The sequence below is a fragment of the Ictidomys tridecemlineatus genome, chromosome 8, assembly GCF_052094955.1.
Source record: "Ictidomys tridecemlineatus isolate mIctTri1 chromosome 8, mIctTri1.hap1, whole genome shotgun sequence".
Lineage (NCBI taxonomy): Eukaryota > Metazoa > Chordata > Mammalia > Rodentia > Sciuridae > Ictidomys > Ictidomys tridecemlineatus.
This window is the reverse complement of record NC_135484.1, coordinates 72065641-72084150: the sequence shown is the minus strand read 5'-3', so window position 1 is coordinate 72084150 and position 18510 is coordinate 72065641.

Genomic DNA, 18510 nt, shown 5'->3' with positions numbered 1-18510 from the left:
GAGGGGAATGTCAACTCCTGGAACCTTCTCCTGCAATCGCAGTGGACTCTACAAACCCCTGTAGATTCCACACCCACTGGGTGTCAGGTCCTATGGACTTACTTCCCAAATATCTCAGCTCCTCTCTGTTCCTCCTGCCACCGCTAGAGTGGGCCTCCACTGTCTCCTTAGGATAGCTGCCAACCTCCTTCCTCATTCCAGGGGTTACTCCAGCCACCACTGAGATGCACCTTACAGTCCAGCACTCTGCTGCTTAGGAATCTGAGGACCAGAGAGGTAAACGGACTTGCTCAAAACCAAACAGCAAACTGGAAACAGAGGCCCTCCCTTCTAGAGGAGAGATGTCTAGTGGTTCTTGGAAGGCATTCTCCTTCTGGGGGCCAGGCACAGTCTCTAAGCCTCTTCATTCCAGTTATGAAACATGGTCTTCATCACTAGATCTTGCAAAGAAACTGATGTTAGAAAAATAAAAGGCTACTTTATTATTTTCTTTATTCTAAATTACCATTTAAATAAACATTTCCAGATTTCTGGGCATCATCAGATCATGAAGGAACTATTCTTGCTCTTAAGGAACTTCCATTCTAAAATTATACAAGACACAGAAGAGATAGACACAGGGAGAGACACTATGCTTTTCTTTTTGTGGTAAGGGCTGGGGGAAGTGCAGAGAAGGGAGAGAAAATAGAAAAGGATAGAGAACCATGGGCACTGTTTGGTGGATGGAAATAGCCTGAGAGTCAGCAAAGAACTTGATGGGATCTGTCCCCAGGAAGAAGGAATTTCGAAGCTGCGGCAACTATTTATTTATTTTTGCATATGGAATCTGCCATTTTATGCAACTGATAAAATCAAGGACAATTAGACCAAATTGAGCTTTAATTTTGGATTGAAAATGTAATTCTTCCACTGAGAACTCCCTCCCACAACATCTGAAATTACTAACTAGCTGCAGAAGGCACCCAGAGCCATCAGCCTAGATAAGACTGAGTTTATTGCTTGTCAAAAATGAAGACACTGATAAGATCCAGTGAGCTCCTGCAGGGCATTAGAAAGTCTAGACAAGATGCAGATTAAGGATGCACTCCAGGGAGTATTATTTAAAGCAGTTGCTTATTTACAGTCGGCTCAACTTAAGGACTAAGAAAGAAAAAGTAACCTCAGCACCCCTGAGGCTGCTGTGCTGTTGGTTGTGGGTTATCCAGTCAAGAGCTAGATTTTTCCTTACAACTTCATTCTCCAAAATGTGCTAAACTTCCCCTTAGCTTAAAAAAAAAAAAAAAAAAAAAGCCAAATTCTACTACTTCTTTTCTCCAAATCTCTGTCCTTTATCAGTCTGGTCCGTAACAGCACAGCACCAAAGTTTAAAGCTCTGACTTTCCGAGGCCAGACAGATCTTCGGTGTGACCCTTTCTTACCTGCTCAACTCCCAATGACCTGGACAAGCAAGTTCTCCTTGGGATTCAAGGCTGAGTGCCAACAGCTGCCACAACATCTGTATCCCAGCTGCTGATGGGATTGGAGGTTGGCTCAGATTTGAAGTTCAAAAAATGTTGAACTTTATCATTATCGTTATTATTATCCTCACTTATTACCAAAATGCCTGGACATAAATTCTTTAAATAACAAAGGGCTTAAGTTGTTTTTCAGGAAGACTCCAGTATTCACTCAAGGATGGTTTGAAGCCAGCTTTACAAGAATGGAAGAAGCCAGTTTTTCTAGCCACTGACATTTATTTATTTATTTATTTATTTATTTATTTATTTATTTATTTATTTATTTATTTATTTATTTATTCTAATATGGATAGGTAAAGAAGAACTCAAATTAGCACTATTTGTCGACTTTATGATTCTATACCTAGAAGACCCAAAAAATCCTCCAGAAAACTTCTAGAACTAGTAAATGAATTCAGCAAAGTAGCAGGATAATTTGTTATACATGACATCAGAATGCATTTAAATTCATAGTACACATATGAAGCACAATTTTTCATTTCTCTGGTTGTTCAGAGTCATACCATTCATCTCTTCATACATGTACTTAGGGCAATGATGTCCATCTCATTCCACCATCTTTCCTTCCCTCATGCCCGCTCTCTTCCCCTTCTTCCCCTTTGCCCTATCCAAAATTCCTCCATTCCTCTCATGCTCCCTCCCCACACCTATTATAGGTCAGCATCCACTTATCAGAGAAAACATTCAGCCTTCGATTTGGGGGGATTGGCTTACTTCACTTAGCATGATATTCTCCAACTCCATCCATTTACATGCAAATGCCATGATTTTCTTTTCTTTTAATGCTGAGGAATATTCCATTGTGTATACATACCACAGTGATGTCACAAGTTCAACCCCCCATCCCCACCCCGTGCAGAACATAAGTCCCCCTGGAGAGACCCTGGGACCTGTGAAGAGGCATGGTAGCCAGCTACCCCTGTACAAGGGAACTCAAACTCCTCCTTCTTGCCGTCAGATCATCTCACAGCTTCTCCCCCTCTTTCTACAAATTCCCCCCAAACCAACTGATCAGGGAGGCAGATGTGAAGGTTTTTTGTTTTTGTTTTATGCTCCTATCTTCCTTGCTGTTTAACCTTGCAATAAAACTTTCATTTTGCAAAAACGAGCACCATGGTATTGACTTCTGTGCATGTTGGCAGTTTCCCTTGCTTGGTAGCATTGCTATAACCATATGGCCTATCACACCTCTAGGCCCCTTTCTCCCAGCACCAGCTGCTGACAATTTTCCTCCCCTTTCTTGGCCAGACTTCTGTTGGGAAGCTTAGATGCCTGGGCCAATTTTGATTTTCTTACTGCAAGGACTGTGGGACTCTGCATCACTTTCTTGCTTGTCCCCTTGACCAGAGAGAGAAGAAAAGGAAACTTTTCTGAAGAGCAGGGTGGTGAGCTCCAGCTAAGATCAGAGAGAGGCAAGGACAGAGTTCATCTCAGGTCTTTATCCTTCAGAAAGCAAAATCCAAGTTGGCGGGTCAGGGGCTGCCTGATGAAAGAGACTGCTTTCCCTTGAAGGAATTTGGCTCAGGCAGAATATGGGGACTGTTCAACAAGAGACCATGCAGAGGATGGTTGCTGGCATGGCGGGAGAGAGACCCTCCCAGGCTTCACCTCTGTGCTCATGGAGTCGTGTCTGGGCTCCAACTAACATGGCAGAACCTGGTATCATGGGCCTTTCCCCTGGTCCTTCTGAAATTTCTTTGATTCCCCTTTCCGTGTGAAACTTGGATTTGTCTCTTTTTTGTGGAGTAGGAGAGGCAGAAGTTGAGTGAGACTTTGGTATGGAGGGGCCTTGCTGGAGAAGGGGAACTCAAGGAGAGAAGGAAAGGAAAACAAAATGAAGGCTTTGCTCTTGTCTTTTTGCCACTTCCTGCAGGAGTCATGGCCACCTGTGCAACATGTGGGTACAGCTCCTGCCCCCAAGGGAAAGAAGTGACCAGGGAAGAACTGGAGAGTTACCAGAAGGTCAGGACAGACTTCCTAGACCAGGAAGGGTCCAGACTAGGAGTTAACAGGTAAGTCTGCAGGACGTAGGGGTTAGCTAGATCATGGGTTGTTTTGTTTGTTTGTTTTTGTTGTTATTTTTAATCAAAGTTAGCCCATGTGCCAAGGTTAAAATAGACAAACGTGGCCACCAAGTATATAATAGAAAATATTGTCCCTGCCCATCTCCCTCCCTCCTGATTTTTATTCCTCATAGATCCTCTGGTATTTACCTCTGTATACTTAGAAAGCTCTTTCTTTTTATTATTTCTTATCTATTATTTTGAAAGACTATATATATATTTTTTTTGTAAAAATGTATTCTATAAAAATATATGTAAATATACATTATAGAAGATATACATATAGTTGCCCCCTCTCCACTTTCTCAGTAATCACTGTTTTCAATTAAATCAGTGATTAGTTTAGTGTTTGCAGCAGAGTTGAGCCCCCTCATGTATTAGAGAAACACCTTAATTTTGTTCCCTTTGTTTTCTTGGCGTTAGTACTGCAATTGTCAGTTGGCTTGTTTTTCCATGTAGCTGTTACTGATTCACTCACAACTCCTCCAGCTGAGCCCCATCTCCTTCCACAGGGTCCAGCAGAGCCAGCCTTGAGTCCCTTTGCCTCAGAGGCCCTTTTAGGGAACATTTGAAGACCCTGCTTCCTCATGTACAAGGGGCCATGCAAAACTTTTTTATTTAACTAGAATGATCTGGGTGCTTTCCTTTAGTTGCATCGGAAGCTACTTTTAACACACGCCTCAGCTTTCTGAGGGAGCAAAATCGAATCCCCTCTCTGGCTTCAAAGCCACTGCCACCTCTATTTGCCAGTCTGATTTATACAATGGCATACAAGAAAATGCAGCTGGTATTCCTTCCAGGTGCACAGTAATTTAACTCAGTGCTATCAAAGCCATTCCAAGTAAAAAGGCCTCCTGGGCTTGTTTTAATGAATAGATAAAGATAATTTGTAATTAGTACATTTAGTTGTTAATATGCAAATTAGGCCTGCTGTTATCTGTAATTAGCACCAAATTCTTGATTGCTAAGGATACTGCTAAAATACTCAGGAAAGCCTGTAATCCTCACCCAAGACCAGGACTCTCCCAGAACTCTCCTCCAGCCTCCAGCAGGGTTCCCATCCCACTGCACGCCCTTCCCAGGCGTCCCTGCCTGCTGGATCTCCCCTCTCCATGTTCTAGAAGCACCTGGAACTAGTGTACAACTGAACTCAAGTTCTGTTCCCTTCCTATACTTGTAGCACCTTGTAGGAAATTAGGAAATCCTCTCCTCAGCTGCTACCTGTCTCCCCTTCTTCCTCTCCTCCTCCAGCAACGTCCCTATCGCAGGGCTATACCACCCTGGTGCAGTCACCCCACTGCAACCTGGGCCTCCTCCAGAACTCTCTGCTTCCCCCTCCCTCTTCACCTACATCCTACCTGTTCTCCATGTTGTGACTGCTCCCTCCCCCACCCCACCTCTAAGGCCACACTACCTCTTCCTGGGAGCCCTGCAGTGGCTACCTCCTCATCTCAGAGGGTCCTTCTATTTCTCATGTTGCAGCCGGTGTGGTTTTACCCAACCACCTCTTCAGTTTACATCTTGCAGGTCTCAGTTTCGACATGGTGTCCACTGGGAAGATATCCAAGATCCCAAATTCCCCACGTCTGACATAGTGCCCTGTGCCACTTGCTCAGCTCGTCACACTCATGCCCTCCTGTAGTACAGGCCTGTTGATTTGACTGCTTCACTCCTTAAGAACAGGGCTGGCTATCCTCATCAACTGACGAACACAGTAGGCCATTGTTTTGGTCAACATTTTTATTGCTGTAACTAAAAGAGGAGAAAAAAAATTTATTTGAGGGCTCAAGGTTTCAGAGATCTCAGTCAATAGACAACAGGTTCCATTTCTCAGGGCTTGAGGTGAGGCAGAACATCAAGGCAGAAGAGTGGTAGAAGGAATCAGCTCACATAATGATCAGAAAGCAGAGAGAGACTAAGCTCAACTCCCCAAATATATACCCCAAAGGCATGCCCCCAATGAACTACTTCTTTCAGCCAAACTCTACCCACCTTCAGGTACCACTCGGTTAATCCCATCAGAGGATTAATGCACTAATTGGGTTAAGGCTCTCCTAACTCAATCATGTCACCTCTGAATGTTCTTGCATAGTCTCACACGTGAACTTTTGGGGGACACGTCACATCGAAACCATAAAAGCCATCAACAAATGCTTGTCAAAAAAAAAGGCTGAGTCTCAGATTTTTAAAAGTTCTCCACCAGTTCTTGGTACTTGATGAATATTAATGGCAAACTGCATGCAAGGGTAACCTTTGTCTTAACTGAGCAATTGATGGTGATTTTAGAATGAGGAAGGCCTAAATGAGTTATTCTCTCTAGTTTTATTGCTGCTCTCAATGCATACTGGTGCACACTGTTCACCCAAGGAGGGCTAGGTAGCCCTGCCCTGGGCCTCAGGGGTCCAGAACCTTCCCATCCCTAGGCTGTGGCTCCTCAAACAGCAGGCTCTCCTGTCTGGCCTGGGTGGCTTCTTTGATCTGGGTAGGGTCCGGCTCCAGGAAGCCGAGGCAGGCCCCTCCTGCTCTGGCCACATTGTGTATGAGTCTCTCGACTCTGTCTCCCACATCTGCAGCCACTGGCCCCAAATGCAGATTAAGTCTTTTGATGGCAGGCTCTAAAAACACAAGGAAGATTTTCTCTTTGGTAGGAACATTTGAAATAACATCTTTTCAAGTGTGTCGAAGATCAGAATATGAATAGGATGGGGGAGTGGTAGGAAGGGGCTGAGGAGGAGGGGCCCACAGCAGCTTGGACCACGCTGAAAGGGGCGGCAGTGATGCTCGCTTTCTTTTCTCTACAAAATGACAGAATTGCTGTGGGGACATTTACAGCCAGAATTTCTTTGACATTTTTAAATCTCTGAAATCATCAAGAATAAAACAGTGTACCATGTGCGTTGGCAAAGGAAATGCTTTATGTCATGGGGTTGTTTAAAAGACACCAGAGGGGCCTGATAGCTTAGTCAAGTCTGTTGGCCGAGTTTGGGGTAATGAAGCATTAGTTGTAGTTTTCTAGGCAGCGCTTACTTGGTGTGAAACCAGGTAGAGAGAACAAGTCACTCTGCAGGCCCACATCGCCCTTTTGTAAGAGAGGAAAGAATAGAAGTGGAAACATCCGAGGTACTCAAGAGAAAGATGCATTCACTGAATTAAACCCACCTTCACAGTTGAGGCTTAGATGTGGGTGCTACACAGGGCTTACCCCTGTGGATCTAGCAAATTCTAGATGCCTTAGTTTCTTGTTCAGAGGGCGAGGAATGGAGCCCAACAATTCTTGGAGGGTCCTGGATTCTCAATTCCTCCTCTTGCTCCTCAGCCCCAGGATCTGACTTGTTAGCCAAAACTCATGAAAAATTACTTTGCCCAGAAGTCAAAGAAATGGTGACCATGGGGCTGGAGATGTGGCTCAAGCTGTAGCGCGCTTGCCTGGCATGCGTGCGGCCTGGGTTCAACCCTCAGCACCACATACCAACAAAGATGTTATGTCTACCGAGAACTAAAAAATAAATATTAAAAAATTCTCTCTCTCTCTCTCTCTCTCTCTCTCTCTCTCTGTCTTAAAAAAAAAAGAAAGAAAGAAAGAAATGGTGACCCTGAGGGTCCAGTGAAGAGTTGAGTTAGCTCTCCTGAAAAGTCACTTGGCCACCTCTATATAAATCATATCCTTTCCCCATTCATGCTTCACCTGAGATTTCATAATGACACCACTTTCCACAGCTTTTGCCCAATTAATGTCTTTGGGGATCCAGTGCAATGCCACAACCCAGCAGCACCCCCAGCACTGAGATACAATTCCCAGCAAAGATGCCTGACAACAGGGGGAAGCTTCAATGTTGCAAGTTATGCTATTTTCTGAGCAGAAAGAGCAAAAATGAGGGAGAAAAGGGGCCTGGGTCTTGTGACCATCTCAGAAAATGGACTGATGGAGCCTGAAACAGACTTCCTGGCATAGCTTGACTCTGGACTGGGCCTTCCAGGAAACCCAGGATATAACTGGGCTGGTTCCAAGGATGCAAACCAGTGATACTGGACTCTCTACAACTTTCTATTAACAGAAGCATGGGATCCATCGCAGCAGTGTAACCCTGTCCCACATGTAGGTTGATCACTGAACTTGGGAAAAAGGAGTCAGCTTGGGACTGACATTTCTTCTCCATCATCTTTGCAAATACACCCAGAAATGTTCGGCAACTTGTTAGGTGCCAAGAATGAGGGGGTCTCCTGACCAAAACTTACTCCATGGCAGCAGTCCACCACAGCTCCACACTGATTCTCCAACTCCAAAATTGTACAAAAAGTTGTTTCTAGATTCTGAAACTTTTTAGATTGTAGCAACTTTGAGTATTAACTAGGCAGAAGCTGTGGACTCTCATTTAAGAAAAATTCTGCCTATAATTTCCTTTGAAATCAGGAACTTTTGGAGCTTATATATAGTTTCCAGGTAAGAGCCTGGCTTAGGAGTTGACCAACAAAAGTCTCTTCAAGAGGAAGATTCTTTACCATGGTGTGTAAATTATTTTCTCCCTGAATATATTGTAAATGACCAGTTTTACCAACATTTAAACTAGTTTCTCCTTTTCTAGGAAGTCTATGCTGATGAAAAGAGTGAGTTGGAGGGCATCACTGGGAAGTGTGTCTCTTGACCCTGATGCTCTTTCTGAGCAGTGTTTGTCTAGCCCATGGTTAATGACAATGTCAGTGATGACACTGCCCATGTCCCGACATGCTGTGAGTTATTGCCAAGTAGCTGGGTGGTGATTTTTGGTGACCAAGGCATACCTGCCTGCCCCTTGAACAATTCTCTGGCAGTCAGGGCTCTTTCTGTCTATGTGGTTGCCACCCTTTTCTCTCTAACCCCCCAAAGATTCTAGCTGAGTTGGCAGAAGTGCTGGGGCCACATTTTTCCAGGGGCCACTGAAACAGAGGAAGCTGCTGGCCAGTGTCAGCTTTCTCCTGGAAGAGCTGAGGCAGGTGACCAGGCCTGTCTTACGGTGCAGTCTGTGCCCTGCTGAAGATGCAGGAAGGGTGGGAGCAAGGTCTGTGCCACTCATGTCTCATTTGCCATACAGAGGCCTGGCAAACCAGCGTCCGCTTCCCAGAGCTGCATGAGGGCTCCATCACTGCGGGACATGATTTGTTCACCTCAAAGCTCTCAACAGTGGCTGCCCATGATTTTGGTCCTTCTTCCTGGAATGGTTTCCTACAGCCTCTCTTGAACCTCCACAGTGACTGGTTTCCTGATTCATTTCTCACACTTCCACTACTCATGTGTGCAATTTACAATGGTCATCCCTCCCACCACCCTTGGCCCTGACACACATTCACAGTTGTAAGCTTCTGAGGGCCAAATTGACAGAAAATTCACCTACACACACACACACACACACACACACACACACACACACACACACACACAGAGCCTCTATAGCATGGTTAAGGGTTAAACCAGCCCTGCCTAGATTGAATGTTGCAGGATAAATATTCAAGTTCTAAGAAGAAAAGCCACACAGACACACCAGTGGGAGTGTTTCAAACTTGAAGATTTCCTCTGCAACAGCACTGTGTTTTTCTCTCAGCAGCAGGCTTAGCTAGCCATGTGAATAATTTTAAACAGCCTGAAAAATTACCATTGATTTCAAAGCATTGATTTTGTGCACCACAGTAACACATTAAATCTCTCTTCTGAATAAGACAAAGAGAACTAAAAGAATAAACTTTCACTCCAAAGAACAGGGTACAGGGTTACTTATGCAACATAATTAATTTAATAAGTTGCTCTTTTCTATCCTGGGTGACCTGCATAGGACATTTTGCTTCTAGCCAGAAAACCCTGATAGACAATAAGCGAAAGCTCAGCTGTGCCCCGCAAGAAGAGAGGAGCTGATGCCTGCCATCTCCAGACACCAGGGCAGATGACCTCATGGTGGGGACCACAGGGACACCTCCTGCCTCAAGGCACTGAAATGGGCAGGAGCAGGGGCCAAGCCAGCTGTGTCCTCATGTCCATATATTGTTCTGCTTCTGAATCGGAGTCCTGTCACTTGGGTCGTCCCAGGTGTTTTGTTGTTGAAATTACACATAAAAAGGAGCATGGAGACGTTCATCATGACTCCATCTAGTGAGGAAGGAGTCTCCCCCGTCATGTGGGAAGGCTTAACACATACATGTTTTCCAAGTCAAGCCTGTTCCTGTGACCTTCCATTACCTTTTTTATTTTTCCCCCCAAGTAGAAAACACTCATCACTGAAGCAGTAATGCTGTCATAACCTGGTTTCTACACTGAAAACAACTTTCCCCACCGTCCTTTACTTCCCCATCCCTCTACTTCTCCCCCTCCAAAATAACCCCCCAGAAACTTCCATACTTGGTTTCCCAGCTCAAAGCAAATTTTATTTATTTATTTATTTTTAGAATGCATCAGTTAAATCTGTTCATCTTTTTTGAGTTGAAGGACTGGAAGAAATCACACATCGTTTCTGATGTGATATACCCATGGGCGGTTTTGCATCCTACCCAAAGATAGCTCAACTTCATTTTGAGATGTTTTGCCTTCTTTGGAAATCAAAATCAAACTTTTCAAAGTAGACGTGTGCTTGTGGGTTACGCAACCCCAGGCACCTACCAGTGTGTGCTATGGTCTTCTCTTCACCTGGTATAAACTTCTGATCAAGCCCTGGAGGCATGCATGTGCATCAGGGCTCCAGGAGGGCCCAGGAGCTCACACTCCAGTGTGCAAAGTCAGGTTTAAGGAGATTGTGGGAAGAAAGGAAGTCTATAGGAGGAGGGCTCAGTTTTGGGTGCATTCAGCTTGAGGTGACTATTAGACATCCAAGGGAAGATGTCAAGCTGTCACTTGGATGTTCAAGTTTAGCATTCGAGAATGAGATGGGGCTGGAAATGAACTTGGAAATGGCTCGTGTCTGGGTGGTGCTCATGTTCAGAGTGGAGCAGAGTTCACATGGAGTGTGCATGGAGGTTGGTGGACAGAGCCTGGGCACTGAGTGGAGGTGGGAAGGTGGAGAGTGCTCAGCAAGGGAGACTGAGTCAGAGCAGTTGGAGGGAGGAGGAAAGAACCAGGAGAGCACAGTGGCCTGAGGCCAAGTGCAAGCAGGGTCCAACAAGGTGTGTGTGTAGAGGCTCTTACAGGTTTTAAAACAATCTTATGTAGACGTGCATGAGCCAGTCGGTGTACAGATAAACGGGAACTGTCATAGATGGAGCACTGCAGACTCTGAGGAAATGGAAGGGTTTGGGGTTTTGTTTTTTGTTTTGTTTTGTGTGTGTGTGTGTGTGTGCTTAAGGATTTGCATGCATGCATGAACCCAGGGCCTCATGCATGCCAGACAAACACTTTACCACTGAGCCACATCCCTGCCTGGAAATTTATTTTATTATTTGCTTTTGTCTGTGAAATTTCCCATTAAGAGAAAACAAAAACTAAAAAACAAAAGAATAAAAGCTGTGTAAAGTACTACTGACAAGTTGGCTATGAGAGTGGATCTGGTCCTGGAGAGGGCACTCGTGGTGGTGACAGGAACAGCCCTGTGGAGATGAGAGCATGTGGCACTGGGTTCAAGAGACTCAGAGGAAAAAAATGTGGGGTGAACACATGTAATCAATTCCTTCAACAGACTTGAAGATATGGACTAGAGATTGGCTTTCTCAAAGGTCAAATTGTCTACCTAATTGAAGGCATTTTTTTTTTGTCTTCATTTTATTTCTGCAGGGAGTACTGCCAAATGAGCTGGGAATTAGAAGGGCACAGAATCAGCTGTGAGCCCTTGTTAAAGTCCCTTACTGTTCCTGAGTCTCACCCAGCTCATCTATAAAGTGGGAACCAATGGTCTTAAGGGTCTAGCTTAAAAGCAGTCTTCCAATTTTCTTGTCTCTGGGAAGATCCCAGGAGGTGATGGGGGTCTAAAAAGTAGCACCCTTCTCCCCAAACCTCTTCCATTCAGGCAACCTTCTGCTTGTTACTTCTTTTCCATTCTAAGAACAGCACAGGAAGACTGAGAAGAAAGCCAATAACACTAGCAGTTGAGATATGGTGGCTCCTTGATCAAGCCATTCTTGAAGCCATACCTACATTCTGGAATATTCAGTTACCTAGAGTAGATGAGTTGGGTTTTTTGTTTGTTTTGATTTGGAACCAAAAAAGTCCCTAGAGTGGGGCAAAAAAGACAAGTCTTGCATAAGATGAATAAAAAATGCACATCACTATTCCCCACTCTCTGCTCTCTCAGGGTGTGTGTGTGTGTGTGTGTGTGTGTGTGTGTGTGTGTGTGAGCATGTTTGGAGCCAGCTATATACTCTGATCTCGGAATTTGGTCCTTTTACTCTTTCCTGTTTGTCCAGACTGCAACTGCCTTCTGACCTAACTTGATTTCTAGCCTATTCTGGGGTAAAGTTTGTTTTCTTTCAAGCTGTTTCACCTATTCTCTGATCCTAAATCATCAGGACAATGTCCCCTATTCCTTTCCACATGATGACAAAACAAACAAACAAAAAACATAGAAATAATATTTGAATGGTGCCCTCAGGCAAACTAAAGAATTAGGGCATCTATACGGGTCTTAGGGAAGGAGCCCATTATATTTTCTTTATGTCATATAGCTGTAATAAGAAAAAGTAAATCACAAAAGTTCCAGGGAAGATACAGCTTTGTATGAAACTTTGAAATAAGACCTTTCCAGAGTATTAAGTGAGAAACTTGAGCTTGCATCCATGAATATTCCTTTTTAATATCTAGTCTAATGTTTCAAATAGCTGTTCTCAAATTCAGATCAAAACTTTTTTTTTTTTTTTTTGGTACCAGAGATGGAAGCCATGGGTGCTTAACCACTGAGCAATATTACCAATCATTTTTCATATTTTATTTAGAGACAAGGTCTCACTGAGTTGGCTCAGGGCCTGGTTAAGTTGCTGAGGCTGGCTCTGAACTTGTGATCTTCCTGTCTCAGCCTCCCAAACCACTTGGATTACAGGTGTGTGTGCTACCATGCCCAGTTGGATCAAAACTGTTTAATGATACACTCTTCAAATCCTCAGTAGTCACTATCAGTGAGAAAATTTGCTCAGGTTGGAATAAAAATATTAAAATCATGTTTTGCAACCATTCAAAAATGTTAATGTTTGCAATTATATTTAAAGAATCATTTTTTCTCACTTCTACAGATTTCTTGCCATTTCTCATTGACATTTCTTGTGATTTTTAATCCAATGGGATCATTTTTACAGCAATTATTTATAAATAAAATGAGGCCCCAATGTGTTGCATGCACAAGGATTATTAAATCAGTCACCCAGACCAGTGGGGTAGAGGAAGGGGGGTTAGGGAAAGGGTGGAAGGGAGGGAAAGAGAAGGTAATGGAGAATAAAATTGATCAATTTATGTTATATGCATATATGAATACGCCAAAATTAATCCCACTGTTATGCAGTTACAATGCACCAATGAAAACATTAAGAAAATCAGTCTCCCAATACCTACAAAATGGGCCATCACACGAGAGGACAGACACTTAGCACCATCTCCGAGAACCCACGCCAGACCTCCAGACACCTCCTTTTGGTCAGCCAAGCTCTGGGCTGTGTGCTCAGCTGCTCTATGGGCCTTGTAAAAGAGGTGCTGCACCATGCTCTGTGGCTGGTCTTACCCTGTGGCTGGCCTCACCAGTCTCTGGTGGAGCACCAGTAAGACAACCAGGTGCACTTGAGGTGATCATGGTGCTTTTGCTGCAGGGACCCCAGAGTACTCTCAGTCAGGAGCTAGAGGCAAAGCATTGGTGTCTTGAAACAGAGGCCAGGAAGTTCTGGACAGCCCTGTCATCATAAAGTGCATGCTCCCTGCTCCCCCACCATGACCACTACCTGTGGGAACATCTCTTAATCACCTGTTGATACTGGCTAAACCCCAAGCCCCACCACCTCCATTTCTTCCTATTTTCTCTTGACCTCACCCATCCCTACCGTATTTCTTGTCACCTACAAACCAAATTCAAGGCCCCATTCTCAGTCCTTGGCTGTCCCGTACTTTAATGGAGTGGTCACAACTATTTCCTGTCTCCTCTTGCAGAAAACATTTCTTGAGCCTGTGGCGTGGTATGTGCATGACGTTCTAGTGACTCAGAAGGCAGAGGCAGGAGGATCATAAGAGCCCAGGAGTTAGAGGTTGGCCTGGACCACATAGCAAGGCCTGGCTTTATTTAAAAAAAAAAAAAAAAAAAAAGCACTCCTGCACTTTCTTAAAGCTCTTCTTGCTTCTTTCTTTACTTCTTGATGCCTTACTTTCTTGTTTGGTTAATTTTTCTCATCCATCCATGGATGTGGGAGTCCCTGACCCATTTTTTACTTCATCTCCTCTATTCACTGCTTTTAGCAAAACTGTCCTGTAGGCAAATATCTAGTCTTTGCCAGCAGTGTGCCTTACCTCACATAGCCGGGACAGCACGTCCACTCATCAGAAGCCCTTAGACATCCGGCCCCCAGTCAGCTCTTCTTCTCCCTGGGATTCTACCAGCACACCCTTGCCCCACCTCGGCTCAAACCCTCCACAGTCATCTCAGCTTCTCAACTTACTGTTGGATCTTGATGATTCACCTTCCTGAATGCTTGTCACTCTTTGTCTTCTATTTCTGTTGGATGTCACCTGATATCCAGTTTTGACTCTCCCCTGGATGATGCCATCACTTCCACACAGGCCGTCACCTGTTTTTCTTCCTTCTGCTCCTTAGATTTATTACTGGATTACTCTCACAAAGTGAATTTGTTTGAAAGCTTTCAGTAACTCCTTATTATTGATCACATTTAGCCTAATCTCTTAATCTGTCCCCTGCCTATCCATGTAGCCCTACTTCATGTGTAGATTCAAGAAATATTTACTTTGTACCAGACTGGCTCAGGTAATGGAAATATAGCAATGGATGAAATAAAATTCTTAATTCACATAGAACTTTTTCTAGAATGGAGTAATAAAGGCAAACAAGTAAACACACTTGCCAGATCAGGCATGCTTGTAGAAAAATGAAGCAGAATAAAAGAGTCGAAGGAATGGATTGGTAGTTTAGACAGGAGGGTCTGAAAATGCCTTGTGATGAAGGAGAACAAGATAACAAGAGGGTTGAATAAAGGGAGGAGACCTATGTGGAATTCTGGTAAGAGCATTCCAGGGACCGGAGAGCTTGCTTGTCAAGTTGGAGAAAGCAAAGGAGCCAGTGTGAATGAGAAGAATGAACGAGGGGGAGGATGGCAGATGAGATCAGAGCAGAGGCTGAAGCCAGGTGATAATGGAGGACCTCGTGGACTGTAGTATGTATGCAGTTAGGACTTTATTCTAGATAGGGTGGAATGCATTGGAAGGTTTTGAGGAATGGAGTGACATGTTCTAAAAAATATTATACTGGAAGCATGGTGGGCAATGGATGAGGAGGGGGGATACAAGAGTGGAAACTGGGGTAGCAGTTAAGGAGATATTGTGCTAGTCTAGGCAACAGATGAGATGAGAGTTGCTGGAGGGAGTGAGGAGTTGTCAAGTTCATTTTGAAGGTAGTGCTGACAACCTTTGATGATGGATTGGACATAAAATATGAGAGAAAGGAAAGAGTCAAGGATGATTCAGAAGCAGCTGAAAAATGCACTTGAGCTTTAAGGAGATTGTGGGAAGAAAGGAAGTCTATATAGGAGGAGGGCTCAGTTTTGGGTGCATTCAGCTTGGGGTGACTATTAGACATCCAAGGGAAGATGTCAAGCTGTCACTTGGATGTTCAAGTTTAGCATTCGAGAGTGAGATGGGGCTGGAAATGAACTTGGAAATGGCTCGTGTCTGGGTGGTGCTCATGTTCAGAGTGGAGCAGAGTTCACATGGAGTGTGCATGGAGGTTGGTGGACAGAGCCTGGGCACTGAGTGGAGGTGGGAAGGTGGAGAGTGCTCAGCAAGGGAGACTGAGTCAGAGCAGTTGGAGGGAGGAGGAAAGAACCAGGAGAGCACAGTGGCCTGAGGCCAAGTGCAAGCAGGGTCCAACAAGGTGTGTAGAGGGTCTTCCAGGTTTTAAAACAATCTTGTGCACATGTCCATGAGCCAGTCGGTGTACAGATAAACAGGAACTGTTATATGGAGCACTGCAGACTCTGTGGAAATGGAAGTTTATTTTATTGTTTGCTCTTGCCTGTGAAATTTCCCATTCAGACAGACAGACAAACACACACACACACACACACACACACACACACACACGAAGCTGTGTGAAGTACTGCTGACAGGTTGGTTATAGGATGGATCTGGCCCTGGAGAGGGCACTGATGGAGATAAGAGCCTGTGGCAATGGGTTCAAGAGACTCAGAGGAAAGAAACATGGGGTGAACACATGCTATTAACTCCTTCAAGTGACGTTGAAACGGGTCACTGTCAGAGAGATCAAGAGGCCCAGGGAGGGTGGCTAATGTGCTGGTTAAAATGGAGTGATGTCAACTGTATTTCCAACCACTCCCCTCACACAGCTCTGGACAGATCCTTCCGTTGCCCCTTCCCTGCACTCCCTTGTTCGCACCTCCCTGCCCCATTTATCCCATCCACCCATCAAGGCCTAGATTCTCTCTCACCATGTGCATCACCCCAGTTGCATCAGTTGTTTCCAGTGTTCCATTTCACCCTACAATCATTTTCAAGACGCTTTTAGACATGAGTTTTGGTTGTGGTATTATCCAATGGGGGTCTTTACAGCCCTCATCTTTAATGTATAACAGTACATACTTGTTTATACTGAAGATCAGAACTACACAATGCTCCCCTGACTGACTTCAGAAGGGATGAACTTCTATAGAAACTGTAAGGTTTCTTATTCCTTTAGATAATGGAAGATAGCATTCAATAGTAGCCAACAAGAACAGGATCTTTCACTTGTCCTTCCCACTTGAAAAAAACAAGGCTAGAAAGCACTGATTCATACTAAGGGATCATGGACTAGAATTTATTTTTCAAACTATCTGAAAAGCCTCAGCAGTTACCAAAGGATTTCTCTTTGAAAGCATCAGAAAATGGGTGGGAGCGGGTAGGTTGGGAGAACAAGCCTTCTAGTTTAAGGTATGGCAAGTTCAATGAAACTGCACTGAAAAATAAGACATGGTTAAAAACACGCCTTCCCTTACACCTCCCTCAGAGTGTGTCACAGCGAGAGGAGACCAGGACACTTTCTTAAGATCCTTCCTGCTGAGAAGCTTTCCTTAGAAGCACTCATTTTCAATGCAAAAGGCAAGAACAGACAAGACACTTCTGATCAGGATTAAATACGAGATGTGTTAGAGGAGGCCTCTGAAGAAATTCTTAACAAGAGATGTTATCAGTGCTTTTATTATGGTAAAAAGACTAGAGTGACCAAAAAAAAAAATTAAGTTTATGAATGACTAACATGAGGGGGACCGTAGCACAAAAGAGCATTTGAATGTCCTTCCCCTTTTCCTACCAAGTGACAACTATTGCCAAACTCTGCTGTGGGTCACAGAGATGAGTCCCTGTGCTATGTTCAGGGGCCCTTATCTTGAGGGGAGACCAAAGGAGAAGAGTATAAAGGGGCCATTCAGCAGACTCTCTGTAGCGGGAAGGCTCCCTTGATCCTGAGATGAAAGGCAATTGGGGGACTGCCCATAGAAGCAGCGCCACGGCCATGTGTGAAGGCTCCCGGGCTCATCAGAGGATGCAGGACAGGCCTGAAAGCAAACCTAGGTGTGCAGGTTGGGCATAGCACTAAGGAAAATAGATTGTGGACAAGGTTCTGAGTTTTGTTTTATTGTTTGTAGTAGTGGGGACTGAATCCACTGAGCTACCTGCTCAGCCCTTTTGTTTCACGTTTTTAGGATTTTAAGGCAGGGTCTCAAAAAAGTTGCCCAGGTTGATCTCAAATGTGCGATCCTCCTGCATCAGAAAAAGGAGTCACTGAGATTATAGTTAATGTGCCACTGTTTGGCTTTGAGGTTATGAAAACTTTGGCACTCTGTTGGTCTGATTTGTTATTAAGGCCAAATTCTGTTTTTCTGTGTTGTTTGGCTATGCTCTGACTGAGCCTCAAACAGCTGAAAGTTTCATTCTTTTGGGATATTTTTAAATATCCAGGTAATTCCAGTTGTCACCTATGAACCTTGGGTCACAAGAGAATCAACCCCTAAGATTAGCTACTGTGAGGCAATCTATTCTGGCAATTCTGTTACTGAAATGACCTTTGGTTATGGAACCAATATCTGCTGCTGCTTTGAGTTTCCATGTCCACTTCCATGATGATGAGAAGCTCCTGCCTGGAATTCCACCTGTGCAACCGTGGTGTTGTGCTGTGTGATTCCCAGCCTCAGTCCTTGAAAAAGATTTCACCAGCCTGGAGTGAAATATAGAAGCAAAGGACAATGCCCTGAATCTATCATAAACTCTGTTCTATGTAAAAGCCTCTGCTTTCTTCTAAAATATGTCCAACTTTCTTTTTTGGGTGTTAAGTTTTCTCTTGTTTTATTAAATGACGGCAACGTAATTATTTTTGAAATGCCTTTCATGGAAAAATAGTTGGCAACCTCAGATCCATTCCCTGATGTTTTGGAATATGAAATCTGGAAGACTAGGTGGCCCCAGCTTGGGGTCCCCTCTACCACCGCCTTGTATCATGCACAGTACTCACCTAGTGATAGTCAGATGAGGGACAGGTACATCCAGGTAAACCAAGGCTCCTGATGACCTGCCAAAGTATCAGAGCTGACAGCCAACTATGCCACCAATCAAGAAAATTTTGGCCCAGGATGTAATTTAATCACTTATTGCTTCCTAATTACAGCTTTGAAATTTAGCATCTTAATGAGAATATTAAACTTCCCTTCATGGTAGCTTAGTCACTCACATTTAAATATTATTAAATAGTTAAATAAGGTCCTACTGCTCTCAACTTCATTTCCTTTTA